This window comes from Mastigoproctus giganteus, chromosome 2 (assembly GCF_048544385.1).
Source record: "Mastigoproctus giganteus isolate SK-2022 chromosome 2, ASM4854438v1, whole genome shotgun sequence".
In the NCBI taxonomy this organism is placed as follows: Eukaryota; Metazoa; Arthropoda; class Arachnida; order Uropygi; family Thelyphonidae; genus Mastigoproctus; species Mastigoproctus giganteus.
In genome coordinates, this window is record NC_143576.1 from 231,972,629 (window position 1) to 231,990,587 (window position 17,959).

The 17,959-nt window shown below is 38.3% G+C and overlaps 1 protein-coding gene across 2 annotated transcripts in view; it reads left to right on the forward strand.

Moving 5' to 3' along the window:
- The window catches only part of LOC150090240 (ubiquitin-conjugating enzyme E2 L3), a 73,970-nt gene that overhangs the window by 37,273 nt on the left and 18,738 nt on the right, over window positions 1-17,959 (forward strand). The window lies entirely within an intron of this gene.

Genomic DNA, 17,959 nt, shown 5'->3' on the forward strand with positions numbered 1-17,959 from the left:
CCTAACCACATAGCCACCACAATTTGCTTATATTCATTCAGTCCCTAAAAAGAGTGACAAATCCTTCCCATCCAGTTATCATCCCATTCCACTTTCTTCTACTCTTTCTAATATAATGTAGAAATCCATTAACTGCCAACTCCTAGAAATTATTAGCATTAGTAGAGGCATACGATGCAAGAAAGCAAGTTTATACAGCATCAGCCAAACAAAAAAAAAAAAAAAACCCTCCCTTTCACTCCTCCATTAGATCTAAATGCCTGTCTAGCTCAGCCTTAAATTTATTTAGTCTAATTAGCTTCCACAACAAAAGATGGAACCCTGTTCCACCAATCAGCTACCCGCTGGCTAAAGGCAAATTTCCGCACATCTATTCTACAACTTTCTTTCCTCAATTTGAAACAGATCCCCCTCAGGTTCTTAGTCTGAGCAAGAGGAAGAATCCCTATCAGCATGCAGCTTGCTCAACCCATTCAAAGCCTTATAAACCTCAATCAGATCACACTGCAGGTGCCTACTCTCCAGGCACTGCAATTTGCAGAACTTTAAGCCTTTCTTGGTAAGAGCACCCCTCACCAATCTTGTTGCCCTTCTTTCTACTCGTTCGAGCAACTCTACATCCTTCCTAAAATAAGGCCTGCGGACCTGTACACAGTACTCTAGGTGTGGCCTGACAATTGCCTTGTATAACAGGATAATCACCTCCCTGTCCCTGCTAGCAAAATTCCTATATATCATTGACAAGACTCCATGACCTGCCCTGGCAGCCAGTCTGCACTGCTCAGCAAACTTCGTATTTGACTCCACAGTTACCCCCAGGTCTTTTTCCACTTCCCTGAGTGTAGTACCACACAGTTGGTACGTTTCTCTTTGATTATTGCTACCCATATGCAGTACTTTGCATTTGTCAATGTTAAACTTCAGTTACCACTTCTCAGCCCATTTTTCCACTTTAACGACAGTGTGCTACTCCTAATCCAGTTGGAGTAGCATACTGTCATTAACAACAACAAACATAAAAAAAAACAAACTGAATTACCTGTGTGTGTGTGAGAGAGAGAGAGAGAAAGAGAGAGAGAGAGAGAGAGAGAGAGAGAGAGGCAGAAGTAGAACGAAATCAACAATGTGAGCCCCCGGAAGCTAGAAGACAACAGAGCCATCTACCATCACTGGCGGTGCCTCCGTAGCCAGGCGGGAAGGAGCAGCCGTGCGTAGCACACGCTTCTTGATTAGACCGGGGTTCGAGCCCATTACCACCAAATACGCAGGATGCGGAAAGGTCGGGGAATGATCACCACATATCCTGGAGCAATATGGCCTTAGTTGCTAATGCTCCTAAAAACCAATAACAAACAAACAAACCGTCACCCACAATAAGTGGTCAGAGAGAAAACTGGATACCCGATTTAAAATAAAAGCTGGCAAACTATAAGTAAGGAAGCTTATTTAGAAGACCTTTATGCCAAACATGATCAAAGACCTTTTATATGTCAAGAGCAACTGCTTGAGTTTCTCTTTTCCATTTAATTTGTCCACAGATGGGTAATATGAGTCAGTATATTTCCAGTGGATTGACACAGACAGAATGTATATTGGATCACAGATCAAACGGAAGGTTTCTAGACAGGAGGATGCCTTTGTGCGTGCTAGGTGTCTAGAGTGTTGAGAAATTAGGCACCACTCAGCTGTCTGGTGGGTGTCTATGAGAGCTTGAGGTGTAGGGTAAATGCCGTCGAAAAAAATTAATGAGGGCCCCCATCAAGTTCTCAGCTGCCCAGCTCAACGACAGAGCTCACTCCTGTGCATCAAGCAAAAGAAAGGCACAAAAGAAGTACACGTTGGAACTAATGACATTAAAAGTAAGAGATCTGCAGATTTACTCAACAAGTACAGGTCAATGTTGAAAAAAAGTCACGAGTTAGGGTTGAATGTGAAAGCATCTGCAATTCTGTCCAGACACAATAGGAGGAAGTATATGATGAGAGCCTTTAGCATTAGCATTAGTAGAGGCATTTGATGCAAGAAAGCAAGCTTATGCAGCATCAGCCAAAAAAAAAAAAAAAAGAAAAAAAAAACCACTCCCACTTCACGTCTCTGTTCGTTCAAAATACCTGTCCAGCTGAGCCTTAAACTTATTTAGGCTATCAACTTCCACGACAAGGGATGGAAGTCTGTTCCACCAACCAACCACTCGCTGGCTAAAGGCAAATTTCCGCACATCTATCCTACATCTGTCATTCCTCAATTTGAATTTATGCCCTCTCAGGTGATTATTCTGAGCGAGAGGAAGGATCCCATCAGCATTGAGCATGCTCAAACCATTCAATGCTTTATACACCTCTATCAGATCACCTCGCTGGTGCCTAGTCTCCAGACACTGTAATTTGCAAATCTTAAGCCTTTCTTCGTAAGAGCACCCCTTTGTTCCATTCACTAATCTTGTTACCCTTCTCTGTACTCGTTCCAGCAGCTCTACATCCTTCTTGAAATGAGGCCTCCAGGCCTGTATACAGTACTCTAGGTATGGCCTGACCATTGCCTTATACAAGGGAATAATCACCTCCTTATCCCTGCTAGAAAAATTCCTATATATCATTGACAATACACCATGAGCTACTCTTGCAGCCCATCTGCACTGCTCAGAGAACTTCATATCTGCCTGCACAACCACCCCCAGGTCCCTTTCATTCTCTACCACTGTCAGTGTAATACCACAGAGTTGATACGTTGCTCTGGGGTTGCTGTTTCCCATGTGTAGTACTTTACATTTGTCAATGTTAAACTTCATTTGCCACCTCTCAGCCCATCTGCTCAACCTTTCCAGATCCTGTTGCAGCAGCATAGTGTCAGTAGTGTCCTTGACAACCCTGCCTACCTTTGTATCGTCTGCTAACTTCGACATTAAGCTTGATATACCATCATCAATATCATTTATGAATACAGAAAACAATAATGGACCCAACACTGAGCCCTGAGGGACTCCACTAATAACATTAGTCCACGATGAGCAGTGTCCATTGATTACCACTCTCTGTCTTCTCCCCCTTAGCCACCCCTTTACCCACAGCAGCAATTTGCCTCCAATGTTACACTGCTCCAATTTGTGCAGCAGTCTTCCATGTGCAACAGTATCAAAAGCCTTTCTAAGATCCAAGTATATAATATCAAAGTTATTCCTTGCATCCAGTTCCTTTGTGACTGCATCATAGTATCCAATCAAATTGGTCAGGCAAGACTTTCCCTTAACAAAACCATGCTGTGTCCGAGCTATAACTGAAGTCTTGTCTAAATGATCCTGCAGTGCTTCTTTAACTAGTGCCTCCATTAATTTTCCTGGAACAGAAGTTAAACTCACAGGTCTATAATTGCTTGTGTCAGCTTTTGATCCTCCTTTGTGAATGTCGATCAATTTGATCGACATTCACAATGCTGAATTGATCGACGCCTTGTCGATCAATTCAGCCCTAGGGAGATTGTGCGAGGCTCAAGGAGTAGAATTTTTTTCAGCCTGGTCTGTTTGACAGGAGAGACCACTTCTACAGGGATGGGGTACACTTAAATAGAAATAGTGCAAGAATATTTGCTAATGCTGTCAAGGAAGTGTTAGGTGGGTCGGAAAACTGCTATCTTGGGGGGGGGGGGAGGAACACAGACTAAAAGGTTAACAGTGGCAACCAGGCAGAGGCAAAAGTGATTCTTGCACTGCTTCTATTAGAATAAGCAGCACCCTGGAAAGCAAGGTAATGGAGATTTCCAGGACTTCTAGGAGTCATAGTGGAATAAGTAAATACATGGACTGTGTTAGGGTAACTAAGAGTAGGAACAGGTGCATGTATACTTGCATGTACACACATGCTAGGAGTATAGTTAATAAATTTGATGAACTTGAAGTGCTAGTCGATACATCAAAGGCAGATATTGTTTGGATATGAGATATGGTGTCACACAGACATAAGCAGTGCAGAATTGGAATTTGGGGAGTACAATGTGTACAGCAAGTGAAGAGTGGTTATGCTGTTAGTTAAGAAACAAAATCTAACGAAGTGCATCCAATTGATGTTGGTGAACAATGCAGTGTTGAGTCTGTTTGGTGTGAAATAAGCACTGGGAAAGAAAAAATGAGAGTAGGTTTTATCATAGGCCTAATGAATCTCATGAGTATAATGAGCAATTGTGCAGAGAAATAGTGTGGGCCGGTAAATCAGAATGTCTTGTGGGGGATTTTAACTTTCCAGATATTGACTGGAACTTGAGTTGGTCACTCACACACTAGCAAGAGTTGTGGATTTATTGGATGACTGTTTTCTACAGAAACATGTTCAAGAAGCAACCAGAGGGAGTAATACTCTTGATCTGATTATCAGCAGTGATTATTCATGCATTAAGAATTTGCATATAAAGGAAATGTTGGGTGACAGTGATCACAATGTACCCCCAGGGGCTCACATCTAGTGAGTATGGGCTTGGCACACCCAGGGTCCTGAGCTGGATATCATCATTCTTCTCTTTCTTTGTGATTTCCTTCTACTTCTCTCTCTCTCTCTCACTCAGGGTAACTCGGGAAAATTTTTTTTTTTTTTTTTTTTTTGGCTGGTGCAGCATAAGCCTCAGGCTTCCTTGCACTATATGGCTAGTAGTAATAATAATGTGAGAATTACTTAAAAATGTAACTACCATCAAGGCTAAAGGGAAAGGCTTTTTTGCTTTCATAAAGATGACTACAGAGGTCTCAGACAAATTTTAAATGTGTACAGTGGGATGAACTGATGATGTTACCAACGTTGAATTCTAAATTGGGAAGCCTTCAGAGACTTAATTTTGGAGGCTACTAGGCTTTTCATTCCAACTAAGAAATACTGTTCGGGGTTTAGGCCTAAATGGATGTCAGATGAATTAATGAGGCTCGTGGCAGAGAAGAAGAATGTATGGGATACATATTAGTATACATATATAAAGTATCAGGTGACACAGAAGCCTATGGCAAGTATAAACTAGTCTGTAATCAAGCCACAAAGGAGGTTAGGCTGGCGAAGGAAGATTACGAGAAATCTTTGGCAAAGGATGCAAAGAAAAACAGCAAAGAGTTCTTTACTTATGTAAACTCTAGAAGAAAATGGATGAATCACATTGGACTACTTAACATAGATGGGTTGACTATTGATGATCATGTTCGGGTAGCTGATAAACTGAATGAGTATTTTGCATCTACATTCAAACGAGAAGTTATTCAATTAACGGAGTGCCAGAAGTTTATCAAATGCCAACAGGTAGCTAAACGATTTTGTAATAACTGACAGCAAAGTGGAGGAGAAATTGTTGAAGTTAAACATAAGGAAGGCACCTGGGGTGGACGGCATCTATCCGGTTATATTAAAGGACGCAGCAAAGGAAGTAAGCAAACCCTTAGCCATAATTATGAGAGGTTCCTTGGACTCAGGAGAGGTCCCCATGGACTGGAAGTGTGCAAATATATTACCAGTTCACAAAGGGGGTTCAAAAGGTGACACAAGTAACTACAGACTTGTTAGTTTAACTTGTGTTCCAGGAAAATAATGGAATCACTAGTTAAAGAAGCATTGCAGGATCATCTTGACAAAACTGCAGTAATAGTTAAGACACAGCATGGGTTTGACCAATTTGATTGGATACTATGATGTGGTCACTAGGGCTTGCAAACCAGTTAAAACGGGTTTCATATTGAGTTGTTAAAACCGAAACTGAGCTTCTAAAACCGGATTCGAATATTTTCTTAGTTAGCCCTCAAATATAGTTTTTTGTTACGCACATTTTCTTTTGTTTGTTCGTTTGTCTGGATCGTTCAACTGCTTTATGTTTTAAACATGTTTTTTTATTTTATTTTATGTTTAGGTATGAATCTCATTGCTGCATAAGAAAGGAGATAAATCAGAAATTGGAAATTATAGACCAATTAACTTGTTATCCCACATCTACAAGTTGTTCACAAGGGTCATTACTAACAGATTAGAAAGAATACTTGATGAGAATCAACCGAAAGAGCAATCTGGCTTTAGGACAGGATTCTCAACTATGGATCACCTTCACGTAATATCACAGCTAATGGAGAAAGCAAATGAATATAAAACACCATTATGCCTGGCATTTGTGGATTATGAAATGGCATTTGATTCCATACAGCATAAGGCAATGTTTAGGGTGCTGGAAAGACAAGGCATAGATACCCCATGTATTATGATTTTGAAGAAAATATATGAGAGTGCTACCTCCTTTATTAGACTAGACAAAGACAGTAGCAAATTTAAAATCGAGAAAGGAGTTCAACAAGGAGATACAATATCTCCAAAGCTGTTTACTGCTGCCCTTGAGGAAGCTTTCAGAAGAGTAGACTGTCGCAGAAAGGAGTCAATGTGAACGGAGAGTACCTAAACCATTTATGATTTGCAGATGACATTGTGGTCATAAGCCACGATCCCAAAGAATTAGAGGAAAATCTTAATCAGTTATGCACAGTTAGTAAGGATTTTGGACTAAAGATGAATATGGCTAAAACAAAAGTAATGATGAACAAGTATGCCACAGAAAGGGAAATAATGATTGAAGGAGCAGTAATTGAAAAGGTGGAGTCATATACTTATCTGGGACAAGTTATTAGCTGTAATAATGATAAATGGCTAGAAGTCAAGAGAAGAATAAATTTTGGATGGATAGCATTCAGGAAATATAGTCACATACTGAAGAGCAATATCCCAGTTTGACTGAAACGTAAAATAATGAACCAATGTATACTCCCCACCATGACTTATGGAAGTGAACTTGGGCACTCACCAAAAGAATGGAAGAGAAGCTGAGAACTACACAGCGAAGAATGGAATGAATTATATTGGGAATCAGACTGTTAGATAAGAAGAGAAACACATGGATTAGGCAGCAAACTGAAGTAAAGGACATTCTTATCAAAACTAAAGAACTAAAATGGTCTTGGCCAGGACACATAGCTCGAAGACATGATGACAGATGGACTAAGAAAATAACAGAATGGTATCCAAGAGGAACTAGAAGAAAACCTGGAAGACAAAGGCAGAGATGGATAGATGAAATTCATGAGTTTGTGGGTAGTAAATGGATGGCCAGTGGTCAAAACAGAAGGAACTGGAAAGTTGCTGGAGAGGCCTTCATCCTGCAGTGGATTGAAAATGGCTGATGATGATGATGATGAATCTCATGGGCAAGTGGCCCAAATCTAGGAAGGGGGTACTTTTTTATCTTCCCACCTGTATCATGGCACAATGCAGGTGTACTCATTTACGACTGAGTGAGTCGGAGGGTTAACGTAAAAGAAAATGCTCAACATTTCTCCGTTCCATCTATCTTGTTCGCCAGGCAAGTTATGGAATGCGTCTTATTGGTGGTTACCCACTAGAAACAGATTCTGTGAATATTGCATCAAATTTCAAACGTAGAAAGTTTTTTGCTTCTTTATTCCTATTAAATTTGCGATCAAATGGTCTCCAAAAAGCAACTTATCCAAATTTAGCTTTTATGTAATTTTGAAAATACAATAGATTTAATTGGGGGGAAAAAAATTGCAAGTATATAAATAAAATTCTTTCGTGAAAATTTTGAAACTTGCCTCGTTTAGACTCTTCATTCAGTGCTTGCAGGAGTGATGCATAGTATTGTGCCTTTGTTATCTTCAATATTTTTATTTAAAATTGTCGGTGATATAAATTCCTACTAATTAATATTTATTACTCTTAATATGTCTAACATGAAATCAAATGTATGGAATTTTTTTGTTCAAAAAAGCAAAGATAAAGCACAATGTTTGAAATGTCAGAAGATAATGAAGTCATCTGGAGGATCTACATCATCTTTGATGTTGCATTTAAAGAAAATGCATCAGATTGACATTAAACAAGATAACAGTGAACCTCCCGTAAAAAATGGTAAGAACATTAGAAAACTTTATCGTTAATAAATCTATGGAAGAAGAGATTTCAAAATTAGCTGCTTTAGATGGATTTTCTTTTAATTCAATTGCCAAAAGTGAGTTTATACAATCAAGCCTTCACCTTCAGAGAAATAAATATGATAAATTACCACCAGCCTCAGTGAATGGAATTAAAAATATGGGTCTGAATTATTATAAAACTAAGAAAGAAGAACTCATTCAGCATTTCAAAAATTCATTGGTTTTGGGTGCACGGTATGCATTGACTCTAGACGAATATGTCTATACAAAATAAAAGGTATATGAATATAAATGTGCATTCAAAAGACAATCATTAGTCATTAGGTCTTATTGAGATTAATGGTTCACTTGATAGCAGAAGAACTGAGCAAATTGTGAATGGACACTTGAAGGAATTTGGTTTGAACTTGAATGAGGATATTGTTGCCTGTATCACCGATGGAGCAGCAACGACGATTAAGTTTGGCGAGCAAATTACGCTTGATCATCAACAATGTATAGCCCATTGTATACATCTGTCAGTTAGTTATAGATGTAGTTTATGAAAAAGCAAACCATTTATGGTGCCACAGTCTCTGAGTCTCCCAAAGACAATGAAGAAAGTAGTGATGATGAAGAAGTTGAAGAAAGACAGCAAAGCATGCTTTATCAAACCGACTTTACCGATGAGCTCATTTATTTCTTCAATCCAATGGCCAATATTGCACAAACTATTAACAAAGTCAGAAAAATTTGCAAGCTTTTTTGAAAATCGCCTACCAAAAATGACATATTACAAAATTTTGCTAAAGCAAAATTTAATGGGAAAGAATATAAACTTATATTAGATTGCAAGACTAGATGGGATAACACATTCTATATGATTGAGAGATTTTTGAAATTGAAAAATTGCATTCCAAATGCTTTATGTGCAGTACTGTCAACTGAAGCTGTGTCTGACGATGACTGGAAAACACTTGAATTGCTATGTGTAACTTTGCAACCAGTTGAAATGATTCTGAAGGCTATAACCTCAGAAGATACAGACTTACTTAAAGCAGTCTTCAATAGAATTTCTGCTTGCCAAGATTGATACAGCAGAAAACCCATTTGCCTTAAAGTTTTACCAAAGCCTTTTGCAGTGTTACAATGCAAGACAAAATTGCCAAACTGTGGCTTTGCTGAGCTATCTACACAACCCCAAAAAGTTTAGGAAAGAAGATTCAGGTTCAAGAACTTTTGATTATCCAAGTAAGCAAGTTTTCAAAAAGCATGCTGAAGAGATTTATCAGAGATTATTTGCAAAACATTCCGAAGGAGTCTTAGCATTGAATATTTTAGCAATAAATCAGCTCATACACCAACCATAAGAATAAGTATTTTACTGTGACTAAAATATTTACAAATTAAAATAAAATAAAATAAATATTTACAAAAACTGCTATTAAATTAAATTATGTACATGTAAAAAACATTAAAACTGTGATAAAATCCTTGTGATAAAATGCACTAAAATAAACCGGATTAAAAGCGATAAAAATGATAAAATCTCTGGAGCTTTCGGAAGCATTGGCTTCCTTCCTCAGCAGTAACAAAACTTCCTGCAGCACGTCCATATATAACAGGCTCACGGTACTTATACACGTGGTGCAGTCGGCGTATTGTCTGAACTGGAAGCGGAAACAGCTTGGGAACGTGTCAAACAAAACCGTTCATCTGTACTTATGATGATAGTTTCAAACAGAGGATGCATACGCATACCTCTGTCCCTATTCATAATATTGTGGTCGGATGAACAGATTCATAGGCTCTTGAGCCATTCATGGTTCCAGAACCCATGCGCTCAATCCACAATAACCGCATCCTCTGGGGAGATTTGATGCTGCTTCTCCCAAAAATGTTCGGCCACAGCAGACTTATTGTAATCAGCGGTTTTTATAGCATTTGCATGCTCCCCCAGACGATCCTTGAGCCGTCGTTTTGTCTCGCCCACATAACATTCCCCACAATCCGGGCATTTTATCCTGTATACTACTCCACTACTCGGGTCCTTTGCTGTTGGGTCTTTTACCTGAGACAACACTGTGTGCAACCTCCGCCCTGGAAGCTGCACACAGCGTGTTTTATAACCCCGCAAAACTCTAGCAAGATGCTCAGTAAGGCCCGGATAGTAAGGAATGTATGCGGTAGCCATAGGAACAAACAGTTCCTGATGGCTGGACTCTATTCGTCAACTAAACCTGTCTATGATCCTCTGGGGGTATCCGCATTTTCTAAGGTCTGCTGTGACTCGTCTAATTTCACATTCTTTGTCCTCAGAGGTAGTGCAGTGTGACCCTGCTCTATCTAATACAGCTTTCACTACACTATTCTTATGCTGCCCAGCTTGTGCTGAACTATAATGGGTGTACTGGCCTCTGCACATAGGTTTTTTTAAACACTGAAGTTTTAAGCCTAGGGCCTATCCTAGAGACCAGTAACGACGGCTCAAGGATCGTCTGGGGGAGCATGCATATGCTATAAAAACCACTGATTACAATAAGTCTGCTGTGGCCGAACATTTTTGGGAGAAGCAGCATCAAATCTCCCCAGAGGATGCGGTTATTGTGGATCGAGCGCATGGGTTCTGGAACCGTAAATGGCTCGAGAGCCTACAAATCTGTTCATCCGACCGCAATATTATGAATAGGGATAGAGTATGCGTATGCATCCTCTGTTTGAAACTATCATCCTAAGTACGGATGAAAGGTTTTGACACATTCCCGAGCTGTTTCCGCTTCCAGTTCAGACCATGTGCCGATTGCACCACGTGTATAAGTACCGTGAGCCTGTTATATTTGGACGTGCTGCGTTATTGTAAATATTTATTTTATTTTAATTCGTAAATATTTTAGTCACAGAAAAATACTTATTCTTGTGGTTGGTGTATGAGCTGATTTATTGCTAAAATATGAATTTGCCCAACCTCAGAGGCCTTTTTTCAGGATATCCTTAGTATTGAATTAAGAAACTGAAAATGAAAGAACTGTTCTTTTAGAAGAAAACAGACTAGTCTAGTTACAATGTTTGGAGATACTCGTGCGAGAGTATGATAGTGTAATAAAGAGATTAACTGAAGAGCCTTCAAAATATCTGAGTGAATTGGAAATCAGCAAAGAATTTAAAATTTTGGAGGCAACTAGCAGTAGAAGTGAAAAGCTGGAGAAAGTTTATAGAGCACTGCTGACTATTAAACCAACAAATGTCCAATCTGAGAGTATTTTCGATCACTGGTCTCTTTAACACAAAAATAAGGTCAAGTCTATCAGGAAAAATGCTTAATATACTGTGTTTTTTTAAAGGATCATTTTCAGAAAAAAGCTGAGCAATAAATAGTAATTTCCCCAAGCTGTTTTTTTTTTCACATTATTTTTATTTATTTATTATTATTATTATTTTTTGTTTACTATACGAGAAGATAGTTTTTATTCAAAGGATTTGAATACAATTTTATAATTTTGTACAATCGACCCAAGATAAAATAAATACCTGTGTTATATAAGCTTTTAATTATTTTCCCTAAGTCTGAGAAAATTGGTTTTAAAAGTAAACTTTGGTTAAACTCGGTTTTGAAATTTCTCGGTTTTATGCAAGCCCTAGTGGTCACAAAGGAACTGAATGCCAAAAATAATTTTGATAATTTTCATATACTTGGATTTCAGGAAAGCTTTTGATACTGTTGTACATGGAAGACTGCTATACAAATTGGAGAGATATGGCATTAAGGGTATATTGCTACAATGGATAAAGGGATGGCTGAGTGGGAGACGACAGAGAGTGGTAATCAATGGACACTGCTCTTTGTGGACAAATGTTATTAGTGGATTTCCCCAGGGTTTGGTGTTAGTCCCATTGTTGTTTTCAGTATTTATCAATGATATTGATGAAGGTATATCAGGTTTAATTTCCAAGATTTCCTTCTACTTCTGTCTCTCTCTCTCTCTCTCTCTCTCTCTCTCTCTCTCTCTCTCTCTCTCTCTCTCTCTCTCTCAGGGTAATTCAGTTTTTTTTTTTTTTTTTTTTTTTTTTTTGCCGACCGGGCTAGCCGAGTGGGTAAAGTACCTGCCCGGCAACCCAAAGGTCGCGGGTTCGATTCCCGCCTCGGGCTTGGATCAAAGTACTGCAAAAACCTTGGGAGGTGCAATATGGCCACAGAAGCCGATGCGCCAACAACTACCAAATCAAAAAAAAAAAAAAATCAGTTTTTTTTTTTTTTTTTGGCTTGTGCAGCATAAGTCTCAGGCTTCCTTGACCCATATGGCTAATAATAAAATAATAATAAAAAAAAAACTTCACTACAAAGCTTACTTTCTTTCATCATTTGCTATTACTAGTGCTGGTGTTTTCCAAAGTTCAGTTCTTTCTCTCACTGTTTTCTTACTTTTTAATGACTTTCCATTGACTGGAAATCTTATCCATGCTTTTGCTGATGATAGCACATTTCATTCAGCCTTCTAGTTTGAGAAAATTTGCCCTGCACAAACAGTTTCAACTTCTCAAATATCCACTACCAATTCCTTAAATGCTGATCTCCAGATAATTTTACAGTGGGCAAAAATAACTTAGGTACTTTCAATCTGTCCAAAACTCAGTCATGTCTTATATCTCACAAAAAGATTTCTGTTCCTATACTTATCTTTGGCAATATTCAGAAATCTTGACAACAAGTATCTCTATTAGGGGTTACCCTTACTTCTAATCTCTCTTGGCATAAGCATATCACAAATATTGCTTCCTGTGTTATCTAAAAACTTGAATTTTCTCTTTTGCTCCCGGTGTTACCTTTCTTCCAAATTGCTAGTCTTTACAAATCCCAAATCAGCTGTACCATAACCTGTCTTAGGCCTGTAGACTCCATTCAGAGGAGGGCTGTGATGTTAATTAATGACTCATCTCTTACAAAGCATCCCTACTCTGTCTCTGCTACATGCCTTTTCTTTAGATACTTCCATTATTACTGGTGCAATCCACAATTCCACTTCTCTCTTCCAAACACATTCCACAACCAGTCAGCATCCTGTACTGTCCAACTTCAAACTCACAGAACCAACTTTTTTTTTCTTTCTCATTTATTTCTTCAACCCATTTTCTGGAACCACTTCCCTTCATACAATTTCCTGAAAATTGCAATATACAGGAATTTAAGTCTAATATCAATAATTATCTTCTCTCATCATCTTAACTTTTAACCCATGCAGAGTTACTAAGTACTGTGGACAGTGGTGAGATGTGAATATTTTAACAATGGGCTCTCAGTTTTTCTGACTTTCTATCTCCTAATTTGATCGATCACGGAAGTGATGTAATCCGAGGTTTCCACCAGAGGTGCTTCCCACGCTCGCACTGCTAGTGGGGTGATTAGTGCACATGATGCATTTTTTGTGACTGACCAGTATGATATCTCGAGTCAGGAGCGGATTCAGGGGGGGAGGACAGATGGGACTTGTTACCCCCTTAACCATGCGTATAAGTGTGTGTATAAGGTCTATCTAAAAAAAAAAAAAAACCATAAAAACCTGGTGGTCCCCTAATGATGATACCCAGATACGATAGTGTCTGAAGTTCTTTTTAGAATTTTTGAATAGTATAACATCACAATCATGCTTCCTGAAGTTACTACTGCAGTAAGTATGATTGCAACAATACAAGTATTTGTCATATGACTAGCAATACAAATATTTGTCAACAATTTCTTTTTTGTCTTGCATTTTTGTTACATTTCATTGTTAGGTGCCCCTAACAGCTGCGTACGTCGTTTCAACTACAAGATCGGTCATTTCAACTACAAGATAGGTACTTCAATCGATGCTGTTTTCTAGAGACATTTAGATGTATACTTGCAATCGCAAGTATACATCTCTTACTTTAGTTATCATAAATCCATTGTATCTTGTCTTCCAGAAATTAAGAAAATTTGCGAATAGATATATTGCGAATAGAATATATTAATTGTAAAATATTTACAATACAAAAGCTGTTTTATTTCGTAATCAAAATACCTAAAATAAATGCGAAGGATGTTTCACATAAACCATCTACCGCGCGTGCTCGGCACACACACAACTTGCTTTCTCCGTCTTTTTTTTTTAATATTCAAGAAAAATTTATTCTAAAAATTGCCGCATGCAATTTACTTCTTTATTAATATTTGTTGTCGATCTTCTGCTTTGCTCAATAGCTGAGCGATGATTACAGAGGAATGATTTGATGTAACGATCTAGATCAATTTGAAGCAGTGGTTTTCCATTTAGATCATAATAATCTGCAACGTGAATAAATAGTCAACACTATTTATTCATTCACTCAGTATTATTCATTACGCTGAAAGCTTGCTCAGCTTCAGCACTGCTAATTGCAATGGTTTCAAAGATATTTCTGGCTTTCTTAATTGAAAAGGGAATTTCACTTTATTTTAAAAATAAACTGTCTTTGACAAAATCTCTAAAATCATTAATTTTTATTTCATATTTTATCAGAAAACTTAAATTTCTTATTCGATTTTCACCGCCTGGCCACCAAGACAAAAAGTCCTTTCATATTCCACAATTTCTGCTAGCATATGTTTAAAATTGCTCTATTGCATTTAATAACTTGTCACAAGGTAATTTTTTAAATGTGTTCTTACTTTCGAATTTGATTCCTTCGAAATTTTTCAAATTAGCAATAGCATTTATAGTTCAAATAATTAATTTATCTGCTTTTACCATAGTGATTCTGTAAAGCTTCTGAAAGGTAAGAGCTCCTGCAGGATGTCGATCGTTAGTGTTAAATCGTTAAGAAATTCCACATTGAAAAGTCAGTTTAATAATCCTGAATATTTAACTTCTGATTCAAAATGTTTGCACAAAGCAGGATAATTCCTTCAACCCGCAATTGCCGTCCACAAGCTACACGCTGCTCATCATGGCCCAAACACACGACCAATTTTTATAGTTTCCATATCAAGTTCTTTAGCAATAATCCTTAATTTGCCCTGGTTTTTTGGAGTTTGGTGATATAATGCATACAGTTTTTTTTTTTTTTAATTATTGCCTGTGTGCCATTATATTTTAGATCATTTTCTAAACAGTGAAAGCCTCTACGAAATTTCAAAATCTGCCAACATTTCATCTTCATAAAGTTCATATAACATCTTACTTACCGCAATTTCCCCCCCCCCTCCCATGTTGCTACTTTTTTTTTTTATATATATATAAACCCCAAACACGATAGGCATTAGAACCTATAGTACTTAGTACCTTAGGTTCTAATGCCTCTCGTGCTTGGGTTGTATTGTCACTTGTACTACTTGGTACTGTCACTAGTTCTTTGAATATTGTGCAAAATGTTGGAATCACTCGGATATTCAGCTACTGTAACCATGTAAACACAGACAGGAGAAACTTACTGGAAGGTGTGGATCACTCACTTTTCTGAAAAACATGTCCATTTGTCAGAGTAACGGGGAACCACAACATGGGTTGACCAGAGGCTATTATTCGTGTCGGGAATCATTTTAATCCTCTGATTGGCTATGGAAAGCAGATTGACGAGCGCGACTTCTCGGTATATGTCTGCAGGTTTTAGGGACACCACTAACATTGTGAAATGGTAATCCCTTTCACGCTTTCTAATTACCTAAATTGCCTAGAGGCCAGCGTCTCCGTAGCCAGGTGGGCAGGAGCAGCAGTGCTTAGCACGTCCTTGATTAGACTGGGGTTTGAGCCTGTGACCACCAAATACAGAGGATGCTGAAAGGTCAGGGAATGACCACCACATATCCCCGGAGCATGGCCTTAGTTGCTAATGGTCCTAAAAACCAAATAACAAAAACAACAGCCTAAAGGCCAGAGGTAAGAACAATGCATACAAAGTTGTCTCGTAATTTGTTTGTTACATGGAAATTTTCTTCGTTCAGCGGAAACTTTTAAATGTAATTACCAAGAGGAATACAAAAAAATTCACTATAAAGAAGTTGGTTAAACAGATGTCCGACTGTAATTAAATAAAAAATGAAGCAATTTTAAAATACATAACTGATCGAATGCTGGGGAGGGTGGCTCGCTCGTCCCGCCGTAGTTTCGTCTCTGGATACTCAATAATTGCATTTAGGATTTCATTTGTAAAATAAATGATCATCTCAACAATGGGCTCGCAAATTTTCAAAAAAAAAAATAATGGGCTCTCGTGAGCCCACTATAGCTCACCACTGACTATAGGTTCAAGTACTTTTGCATTTTTGGTTTTCACGAGAGAGAGAGAGAGAATTCAAATTCAACATCACTTATTTCTGAATGACACCATGTCTCCAATATCCCTTCAGAGTCATCATATGACGACTTAATAAGTACTTCAAATTCAATAAATTTATTTACAGTGTTCCAGCAAGTATACGTGCACCTGTTCTTACTCTTAATTACCCTAATACAGTTCCATGACAACCCACAGCAGCACTTGAAATCCTCATCTTGCTTCCCAGGCTGCTGGATGTTCCAATAGAAACATTGCAAGGATCACTTTCACCCCTGCCTACAGCTCTAGTTAATCTATTAGTCTGTTTACCTCTCCAAGCTAGCAGTTTTCTGACCCATCTGTCGTTCCTTCGATAGCATCAGCAAATATTCTTGCACTCCCTTCTATTGAAGTGCATCCCATCCCTGTAAAGGCAATCTCTGGTATTGCACTACTTCAAATAAATAATGCTTCTCTAGTAGAGAAGACTACTGTTATTTATTTTCAGTGGATACCACCAACCAGATGATCGTTTCGAAGCTAGTTGTCTTCACCATCAGTGAGTGGGCAGGTACCCTGGTAATGCAACATGCCATCACAGTTGTGAAGTTATTCCCACAATATAAGAGATGTCAAATGGTGTATAAATAATAATGCATTAGAAGACTAAATGCACATAGCATAATTTCTTGTGGGTTTTTAGGTAATTAACTGTATGATATCGGTATAGATACACCATAGGTTACCCATAAATTTGAGCTACGTATGTAGTATAAAAGGCATCATTTTAATTCTTGTTGTGAAGGCACCCACAATATGAGATACAATAACTTCACAACTGTAATGGCATGTGGCATTACCAGGGTACCTGTCCACTCACTGATGACGAAGCCAACTAACTTCGAAATGATCGTCTGAGTGGTGGTATCCACTGAAAATAAATAACAGTAGTCTTCTCTACTAGAGAAATGTTATTTATTTGAAGTAGTGCAATACCAGCTATCTCGTAGTGAAGGCATCCACAGTGAGATACAGTTAAAACGATGCCTTTTATACTACACGTAGCTCAAATTTATGGGTAAACTATGGTATAACTACCTCCTGTTGGACCAGCATATTCTTTGGGGATTGCCACTGTTACCTGATGCAGAAGTTTGAGCTCTGCCATTGAGTTGGACAGCTGAGAATGTGATGGGTCCCATTTTAATTCCTCCGAATTCTCCAGTACCTATCAGAACGCTAAGTTTGTGCCTAATTTTTTCACACACTCTGCACTGAACACACACACACACAATCCAGAAGGGCGCCTCCGTAGCCAGGTGGGAAGGAGCAGCAGTGCGTAGCACACGCTTCTTGATTAGACTGGGGTTCGAGCCCGTCACCACCAAATACGGAGGATGCAGAAAGGTCAGGGAATGACCACCGCATGTCCCGGAGCAATATGGCCTTAGTTGCTAATGCTCCTAAAAAAACCAAATAACAACAACAACAACCATTCCAGAAAGATCCACAAACGGCATATCATTAACCGTGATTGTATTCATTGTCAAAATAATTGATTAATAAGTATTTAAAATAAGCCAGAGTGTAAACAAGAACATATGTGATAATATCAAGTCATTTTTAAGTAGTAATTTGAGAAGTAATATTTTCTATTTGATTTCTGTAATACGGTAAGACCACCGTATTCACAAGGGATACATTCCAAGACCTACAGTGGGTGGCTGAAACTGCGGATACAAGCGAACACCTGCTGACTCCATATATAACATGATTTTC